A 10,089-nucleotide genomic window follows, 5' to 3' on the forward strand; every position below is an offset into this window, starting at 1 on the left:
CTGTCGGTTTGGGAAACTGGCTCGCACTTCCTCCTTGAACACCTTGTTGTCTTGGATATCCTTGCATATGCCTTCAAGTAGATTTTCAATCCTTGAGATTCTTTCATCAAATGATGATAGTTCAGGTTGAGGAGGGTTGTTCTGGCCTTGATATGAATGTGGAGAGGTGTTGTTATTGGGGTGTTGATATGGTCTAGATGTGAAATTGTTTGGATTTGGGTGTCTTTGATCAAGGCTTTGGTCTTGTTGATTTCCCCACCCAAAGTTTGGGTGATTCCTCCATCCAGGGTTGTAATTCTTGGAGTAAGGATCATGGTTCTGCCTAGGTGAATTCCCAATGTAGTTGGCTTGCTCCTGACTACCCTCTGCTTCTTCATTCACTCCTTCTTGGGTTGTTGATGAAGTGGAGATTGCTGCTACTTGGTTCCTCTCCATCTTCTTGGTGAGGTCAGCCAGCTGTTGGATAATGAGCTTGTTTTGGGCCAACAAAGCATCTACATTGTTTAGCTCCATTATTCCTCTTGTGTTCCCTCTTTCAGAAGCATAGAAGTAGTCGTTCTCTGCTACTGTTTCAATGACATCTATAGCCTCCTCAATGGTTTTCTTCTTGTTCAAAGATCCTCCGGATGAATGGTCTACGGCCTTCTTTGACTCATAAGAGAGCCCTTCATAGAAAATGTGCAGTTGCACCCATTCGTTGAACATGTCAGGTGGACACCTCCTTGTCAGGTCTTTAAACCTCTCCCATGCTTCATATAGAGTCTCACCATCTTGTTGCCTGAAGGTTTGGACCTCAGCTCTCAGCCTATTGATTCTTTGAGGGGGGTAAAATCTTGCTAAGAATTTGTTCACCACGTCTTCCCAAGTTGTCAAGTTTTCCCTTGGGAAAGATTCCAGCCACTTGGCTGCCTTATCCCTGAGTGAGAATGGAAATAAAAGCAGTCTATAGGTGTCAGGATGAACACCATTAGACTTCACTGTGTCACATATTCTCAGGAAGGTGGTTAAATGTTGATTTGGGTCCTCTTGGACACTTCCTCCGAACGAACAGTTGTTCTGCACAAGGGTGATGAGCTGTGGCTTCAGTTCAAAATTGTTGGCCTGGATGTTTGGCTTTTTAATGCTACTTCCACAGTTTCCTGGGTTTGGATTGATATAAGAGCCTAAAATTCTTCTATCCTCCCCAGTATGATTTGCTCGACCTCTTCCGCCATGGTTGTGAGCCTCTTCTTCATGATGGTTTTCCATGTTTTCTTCCATGTTTGGTTCAAAGTATTCCTCAAAGTGTTCCTCCTCTTCTTCAGCACCAACTACACGTTTGTCTCTTGCCTCCCTCCTTAGTCTAAGGAAGGTTCTCTCAGGTTCAGAATCAAAGGAAGTTGAAGCCCTGCTTCTTCTCCCTGTCATACAACCAACAAGTACAAGCAAAGAGAATAGGTGCAGAAAGTATATCTGTCAGAATTACTGTTAGTGTGAGTGATGCAATATATCAAACAGTTAGTGGGTTAGTGAGATGAAATGTAAATAACAAAAAAAAAGGAAAAAAATAGGGGGAAGGGAAGAAATTAACTAAAACAGGAAGTAATTAACTCAAACAGAAATTTAAATCAAACAAAAATAAAATGCTCAATCTAGTTATCCTCCAATCTAATCATTGTTGATGCACAATCAATCCCCGGCAATGGCGCCATAAACTTGATGCACGGAAAACTTGTCTTATAACAAATTTCCTTCGGCAAGTGTACCGAATTTGTCGTCAAGTAAAAACTCACAATAGAGTGAGGTCAAATCCCACAAGGATTGATTGATCAAACAACTTTAATTAGAGGAATGTTCTAGTTGGGCGAATCAGAAATTGAGTTGAGAATTGCAGAAAGTTAAATGCGGGAAAGTAAATGGCAGAAAGTAAATTGCAGAATCTTAAATGGAAATGGGGGAATTGCTCATAAATGTAAATGACAGAATTTAAAGAGAATGGGTAAGATCAGAAATGGGGAGTTCATTGGGCTTAGGAGATGTTGCATTCTCTGGATCAATCTCATTTACATCTCTTCCTCAATCAATGCACTCATTGATCTCCTTGGCAATCTTAAGTGATTGAATTACAATTTCTTGTAATTCAATCTCTCAAATCTTGATCAATAGCCAATTCCTTGGTCAATTGCTCATGAGAAGAGATGAAGTATGGTCACTGATTATACCACATGCATTTTCCAAATCAAGCATTGAGAGGATTATAGTCACATATCCATCCAAACCCAATTTGGTCCAGCATGAGAAAGAATTTCTAGCTTGATCTCTTCATTCCTCTTCCAAGGTTCAGAAGAGATCCAAGTATGAATAGTTTCTTTTCCAAGATAACTACCCAATTGGATGAAGATCGAAAGCTTTCGAGTAAAATCAAGAGAAAAGATAGAAGAAGAATAATGAAAACTAGTATTGATCCATCAAATTACAATAGAGCTCCCTAACCTAATGAAAGGGGTTTAGTTGTTCATAGCTCTGGAAAGTGAAAACAAAGATGGATAATACATGATGAAAACTAGAAGAGCAGAGAAAGTAAAATACAGGAAGTAGTTCTATGCTATTTTCCAACTCCCAGCAACTCTCCAAAATAATTCAAAGCTACTCCTATATATACTACTCTTCTCATCTGCTAGTTGGCTCTTCAAGTCTTGGGCCTTTGGATCTTGAGTTTGAAGCAGTTCTCTTCTTCATTTGGGCTTGGCTTTACTTGCAGAGAGAAAGTGTGAAGTGGGCAGAGATTTTAGCTCAGGACGTTAGGGTTGTTAACGTTTAGTGAAAATATGAGTTCGAGAACGTTAGTGACAATCAACTTTCTCACTAACGTTCCTAAGTAAAAGCCACGTTAACCTCAACGTTAGTGGCACAAACGTTGCCACCAACGTTGCCTCTAGGTCCTTCGCACACGTTATTGGGACTTAACTTTCCCAATAACGTTGAAAAGCCCTCATTGCTCCTACGTTAGAGCCCACGTCAACTTAGTTAACGTGGCTCTTTAACGTGGGCTTGCCATCCTTCGAGAACGTTAGTGACATTCAACATTGTCACTAACATTCCAATGTGCCCCCATGTCTCACGTTAGAATCCACGTTAACTAGGTTAACGTGGCTTATAACATGGCCATGCTTAGCCATCCCCAACGTTAGTGACAATGTTGAGTGTCACTAACGTTGGCTCATCATTCACTCATCCACGTTAGCTTCCACGTTAACTAAGTTAACGTGGGAGTTAACGTGGCTCATAGTGGCTTGTGTAGCTCCTTCCAACGTTAGTGACAATGTTGAGTGTCACTAACGTTGGCCATCACCTTCTTCTCTCACGTTAGCCTCCACGTTAACTAAGTTAACGTGAAAGTTAACGTGGCTCCTTGGGGTTGTGTGGTTGCTTCCAACGTTAGTGACAATGTTGGGTGTCACTAACGTTGTCGACCACTCTTGCCTATTCACGTTAGCTTCCACGTTAACCAAGTTAACCTGGGAGTTAACGTGGCATTGTGCACTTAGGCCAACGTTAGTGACAATATTGAATGTCACTAACGTTTGCTTCCTTTCCCCCTTTTAACGTTAGAGGCCACGTTAGCTAAGTTAACGTGGACTCTAACGTGGCCACTTGTGAGCATTGGCCAACGTTAGTGATAATGTTAAGTGTCACTAACGTTGGCTCAAATTCCCTTCTTCACATTAGAGTTCACGTTAACTTAGTTAACGTGACTCTTAACGTGGGTAATGATGGCTTCGAGAGCGTCATTGGCAGTCACTTTTCTCATTAACTTTGCAAGTTACCTCCCATTCCTTGCATCCTTTGGTCCTGAAATCAGGCAATAGAGTGCATCAAAGTTCTAGTCCAAGTCATGGGTAATGCAGAATACAATTTGTCACTAAACTCATGCAAAATCCTCATTAAATCATGTAAAATGCACAATGTATGCTTAAATCAAGGTGTAAGTGAATATCTACCCAAAACTAGCTTATTTCCTAAGAAAATGCATGAAACTATCCTAAAAACAGTAAAGAAAAGGTCAGTGAAACTGGCCAAAATGCCCTGGCATCAGTAGGTGGAAAATTAAATTGAGAAAATTCAAATAATATGAATAAAAGCCTTGACTGGGAGTCGATTAGTTGGAATCTCTATTATTGATGGGATGATTTCAAGATTAATTTATAATTAATGGTTGTTCTGTTTAGTTATCCTTTACTAGGTAAAGGAAAGTCAAACAAGTTGGAATGCTAGATCTGTTCACGAGTTGCAACCCACTTAGTTCAAAGGGGTTGGTGTTAGTGATTAGATAACAATCCAACAGTTAACCCAATTACAAATTTTCTTTCAATCCTTCCAACTCAAGAGTTCCTTTCAATCAACTCCCCATCAAGTGAGGGAACTACTCATCATTGTAAATAATAAACCCATAACACATGAAAGGGAATTAAAAGAAGACATGATTATTGGAATGGAAAATAAATTAAAATGAAAGAAATAATTCTTGTACTAAATAATCATGAAAGTATTCAAATGACAAAATTGAACAAAGCAAAGAACATGGAAGAATAAAACCAAGTTAAGAGAACGAACTAGAATGACGAAGTCTTGATGAGGAAATAACTCTTCTCAATGTTCCAATCCTAAGACCAATGAAAATTAAAATTCTTAAACCTAGAGAGAGAAACCTAAGGGAGTAAAACTAGATCTAAAACTGAAAACTGTGTAGAATGAATGTTCTCCCTTGTTTCTGCATATTCTCTGGCTCTAGTCTGCTGTTTCGGGCCGAAAACTGGGTCGAAATAAGGTCCAAAATCGCCCCCAGCGAATTCTGCATATTATGCAGATCGCAAATATCATGCGATCACGTCGTCCACGCTACCGCGTCGCTTGAGCTTTTCCAATCCGCGCGGCCGCGTGAGCTATGCGACCGCGTCACTGCGATTTGCTCTCCTTCGCGCGGTCGCGTGAGCTATGCGACCGCGTCACTTCTCGCTGGTTATCTCCTCAAATTCTTGTGTTGCTTCCATTTTTGCTAGCTTCCTTTCCAATCTCCAACTCGTTCATGCCCTATAAAGTCTGAAACATTCAACACACAGATCACGGTATCGAATGGAATAAAGGAGAATTAAAATTACATAATTAAAGTCTCTAGGAAGCAGTTTTCAAACATGTTATAAATTCAGGAAGGAATTATAATTTCATGCTAATTTAATGAATAAGTGGGTAAGGATCATGATAAAGCCACACAATTAAACACAATATAACCCATAAAATAGTGGTTTATCACCAGGCTCGGATACTTAGTAGGATAGCTACCTATATTGCATCCGGGAATCGCAAGGTATGAAGAAATGAAGGATGAATTAGCAAGAGAAGAAATACAAAGGGTGGAAGAGAGTCATAAATCAGTGAGGAAGGTACTTGAGGATTGGAAGCAAGCAAGATTGGCACGGATGCGAGGAAATGCAAGAGGACACAAGGAAGACAAACAAGGAGGGGAGCATGGGCAACCACATGAGTAAAAGGTGGTGGAGTTCCTTCTTTGGTCCATCTTTTTCTATGCTTTAAATAAGGAAGATCTTGTATGAAATAGAACATGCTTCCATGTTAGTTTGAACCTTTTTCAATTCTGTCTTTTAAACTTTTTGTTGATTAGGGCTGTGTTTTCTAGTCTGAATGTCATTACTGCATCATTCCCTTACTTAATTGTATGCTTGTCCTTTTGAATCAAATGAAAAGAGAATGAGTGTTTTATAAAAGACCAGAGTGGAGTTCATACTATGGAATAAGTTCCTGAGTTTGTGGTGTGGTCATAAGTTAGCTAAGTTGGTTCAACCACAAGGTGGGAAGACAACTATCTGTCATGAATCATATGCTTGAACACACCCCATGAGACTAGCTAAATAACAAGATCCTAATAAGAAAAAGGGAAAGAACAATCAAAGTTGAAGAATAAAAGAAAAATAGCAAGAAAAGAGGCTAGGCACCAAGGGTTTGAGTCTTGAGGGATGTGTCTGTGGTGTTCCTGTACCAAGGATCTGCTTGGATTACTAAGCTCTCAGGGGTGCTTTATCACCTGGTAACTTGGGTTAACTAACCCGGGATTATCAGCTGAAAGTCCACTATCAAGAGCAATCTTTACTACAGAACATTTAGTAACCTAAAGAGGTGCTGGACACCAAGACCTCAAGGAAAGAAAATAAACAAACCATGTACCTGTGGTGTGTATGTATGGGGGAGAGACTTGAGGAAGTAAGTCCTTAGGGGTGCTTCAACACCTAGCACCTTGAACCAACTGGTTTGGGAGTGTTGGCTGAAAGCTTATTCTAAAGAGTTGCCCCCTTACAGAGCACTTAGCCTAAGAACACAAATAAGCCTTGAAATGACAACAAAAGGATCAATGAATAAAAGTCTCATGGGATGCAATCAAGTGAGTATTCTAGAACATGATGAAGGTCTGAAAGCCAGTGAAGGAATGAACCTAAGTTGCTCTGCATGGAACCACCATAAAACCAGGAACATGACTTCCACAAGAATGACTCATTTCTCTTGGCATTCCATTCATCATTCTCTTGTTCCAGTACTTGCTTAGGGACAAGCAAGCTTTAAGTTTAATGTTGTGATGCCAGGGCATTTTGGCCAGTTTCACTGACCTTTTATTTACTGTTTTTAAGGTAGTTTCATGCATTTTCTTAGAAAATAAGCTAGTTTTGGGTAGATATTCACTTACATCTTGATTCAAGCATACATTGTGCACTTTACATGATTTCATGAGAATTTTGCATGAATTATATGACAAATTGGATGATGCACGACTCATGACTTGGACTAGAACTTTGATGCACTTTATTGCTTGATTTCAGGACAAAGGAAGCAAGGAAGAACCACGTTAGCAGCCACGGTAGTCTAACTAACGTGACCACTAACGTGGAATGGGAGCTAGCTTGTAATGTTAATGAGAAAAGTAATCGCCAATAACGCCCTCGAAGCCATCATAACCCATGTTAAGAGTCACGTTAACTAAGTTAACGTGAACTCTAACGTGGAAGAAAGAAAATGGAACCAAGGTTAGTGACACTTACCTTTGTCACTAACGTTGGACCAAGCTCATAAGTGGCCACGTTAAGAGCCACGTTAACTTAGTTAACGTGGACTCTAACGTTAAGAAGCAAAAGAGAAGACAACGTTAGTGACACTTACCTTTGTCACTAACGTTGACGTGAACCACCAAGAGCCACCATGAGCAGCATTAACTCCCACGTTAACTTAGTTAACGTGGAAGCTAACGTGGATAAAGAGATGATGAGCCAACGTTAGTGACACTCACCTTTGTCACTAACGTTGGAGATGGCTAGCATGACTACGTTAGTAGCCACGTTAACTTAGTTAACGTGGATTCTAACGTGGGAAATAGGGGCACATTGGAATGTTAGTGACAAAGGTAAGTGTCACTAACGTTCTCGAAGAATTGGCACTACTACGTTAGAAGCCACGTTAACCTAGTTAACGTGGACTCTAACGTAGGGACAAGTGATGACTCTCCACGTTATTAGGAAAGGTAAGTCCCAATAACGTGTGCGAAGGACCAAGAGGCAACGTTAGTGGTCACGTTAGTGCCACTAACGTTGAAGTCAACGTGATCATATTTGGGTTAGGAACGTTAGTGAAAAAGGTGACTGTCACTAACATTCTCGAACCCACACTTTCACTTAACGTTGACACCACTAACGTCCTGAGCCAAAGTCCCTGCCTACTTCACCTTTTCTCTCAGAAAGAAAAGCTAGGCCCAATTAAAAGGATAACTGCTTCAAACTGAAGATTCAGAGGCCCATACCCAAGACTTGAAGAACCAACTAGAAGATCGGAAGAGTAGTATATAAAGGAGTAGCTTTGAATTAGTTAGGGGGTTGGAAACCTTAGGGAGCCTTTGGCATAGAACTACTCTCTGTATTTTACTTTCTCTGCACTTCTAGTTTTACTTTCATCATGTATTCTCCATCTTTGTTTTCATTTTCCAGAGCTATGAACAACTAAACCCCTTTCATTGGGTTAGGGAGCTCTGTTGTAATTTGATGGATCAATATTAGTTTTCATTCTCCTTCTTCTATCTTTTCTCTTGATTTTACTAGAAAGCTTTCGATCTTCATCCAATTGGATAGTTATCTTGGAAAAGAAGCTATTCATACTTGGATCTCTTCTGAACCTTGAAAGAGGAATGAAGAGATCATGCTAGAAATGCTTTCTCATGTTGGACCAAATTGGGTTTGGATGGATATGTGACTATAATCCTACCAACATTTGATTTGGGAAATGCATGTGGTATAATCAGTGACCATACTTCATCTCTTCTCATGAGCAATTGACCAAGGAATTGGCTATTGATCAAGATTTGAGAGATTGAATTACCAAGAAATTGGAATTCGATCACTTAAGATTGCCAAGGAGATCAACGAATGCATTGATTGAGGAAGAGATGAAAATGAACTTGATCCGGAGAATGCAACATCTCCTGAGCCCAATGAACTCCCCATTTTTGATCTTACCAATTCTCTTTAATTTCTGCCATTTACTTTTATGAGCAATTACCCCATTCCCGTTTAAGATTCTGCAATTTAGTTTCCGCCATTTACATTCAGCTCTTTATTTTTAGCATTTAATGTTTCTGCTATTTACTTTCCCGCCATTTAATTTTCTGTAAATATCACATCAAATTCTGGTTCGCTCAATCTGTGGGATTCGACCTCACTCTATTGTGAGTTTTTACTTGACGACAAATTCGGTACACTTGCCGAAGAAAATTTGTTGAGAGACAAGTTTTGTGAGTATTAAGTTTATGGCGCCGTTGCCGGGGATTGATTTTGTATCAACAATGATTAAGTTGGAGGATCACTAGATTGAGCATTTGTTATTCTGTTGATTTAAATTTCTGTTTGAGCACTTTACTTTCGGTTTCAGTTGTTTTGTATTCCCATCTCTTTAACCCCTTTATTTCAGTTGTTTACACTCTGTTTCACTCACCCACTAACTGTTTGATATATTGCATCACTCACACTAATAGCAATTTTTTTAGAATAGTTTCTGGATCTATTTCCTTGCTTGTACCTTGTTGGTTGTATGACAGGGAGGAGAAGCGGGGCTTCAACTTCCTTTGATTCTGAACCTGAGAGGACCTTCCTTAGACTAAGGAGGGAAGCAAGAGGAAAAAGAGTAGTGGGTGCTGAGGAAGAGGAGGAATACTTTGAACCAAACATGGAAGAGAATATGAAAAACCATCATGAAGAAGAAGCTCACAACCATGGCAGAGAAGGTCTAGCAAATCATGCTGGGCAAGAGAGAAGAGTTCTAGACTCCTACATCAACCCAAACCCAGGAAACTATGGGAGTAGCATTCAAAAGCCAACCATACATGCCAACAACTTTGAACTAAAACCACAGCTCATCACCCTTGTTCAGAACAATTGTTCATTCGGAGGAGGCATCCAAGAAGACCCCAATCAACATCTAACCACCTTCCTGAGGATATGCGATATTGTGAAGTCTAATGGTGTTCATCCTGACACCTATAGACTACTTTTGTTCCCTTTCTCACTCAAGGATAAGGCATCTAAATGGCTGGAATCCTTCCCTAAGGAGAGTTTGACAACCTGGGAAGATGTGGTGAAAACATTTTTAGCCAGATTCTATCCTCCTCAAAGAATCAACAGGCTGAGAGCTGAGGTTCAAACTTTCAGGCAACAGAATGGTGAGACTCTATATGAAGCATGGGAGAGGTTTAAGGACCTAACAAGGAAGTGTTCACCAGATATGTTCAATGAATGGGTGCAGCTACACATTTTCTTTGAAGGCCTTTCTTATGAATCAAAGAAAGCAGTGGACCACTCATTCGGGGGATCTCTGAACAAGAAGAAGACCATTGAGGAGGCCATAGATGTCATTGAAACTGTAGCAGAGAATGACTACTTCTATGCCTCCGAAAGAGGGAACACTAGAGGAGTTATGGAGCTAAACAATGTAGATGCTCTGCTGGCGCTGACCTCACCAAGAAAATGGAGAGGAACCAAGTAGCAGCAATCACCACCTCATCAA

General features: G+C 40.2%; 1 non-coding gene and 1 pseudogene across 1 annotated transcript; one reads left to right on the forward strand and one right to left on the reverse strand.

Annotated features, from left to right (window-relative positions):
• Positions 1-703: 703 nt before the first annotated feature.
• On the forward strand, positions 704-807 carry LOC148549172 (small nucleolar RNA R71). The gene has a single exon (XR_015898163.1). It is a non-coding gene; the product is annotated as a small nucleolar RNA R71 (small nucleolar RNA).
• Positions 808-9,705: 8,898 nt separating this feature from the next.
• LOC148549173 (small nucleolar RNA R71) lies at positions 9,706-9,807 on the reverse strand (annotated as a pseudogene).
• Positions 9,808-10,089: the final 282 nt, after the last annotated feature.

This window comes from Arachis ipaensis, chromosome B8 (assembly GCF_059453495.1).
Source record: "Arachis ipaensis isolate K30076 ecotype BB chromosome B8, ASM5945349v1, whole genome shotgun sequence".
Taxonomy (NCBI): Eukaryota; Viridiplantae; Streptophyta; class Magnoliopsida; order Fabales; family Fabaceae; genus Arachis; species Arachis ipaensis.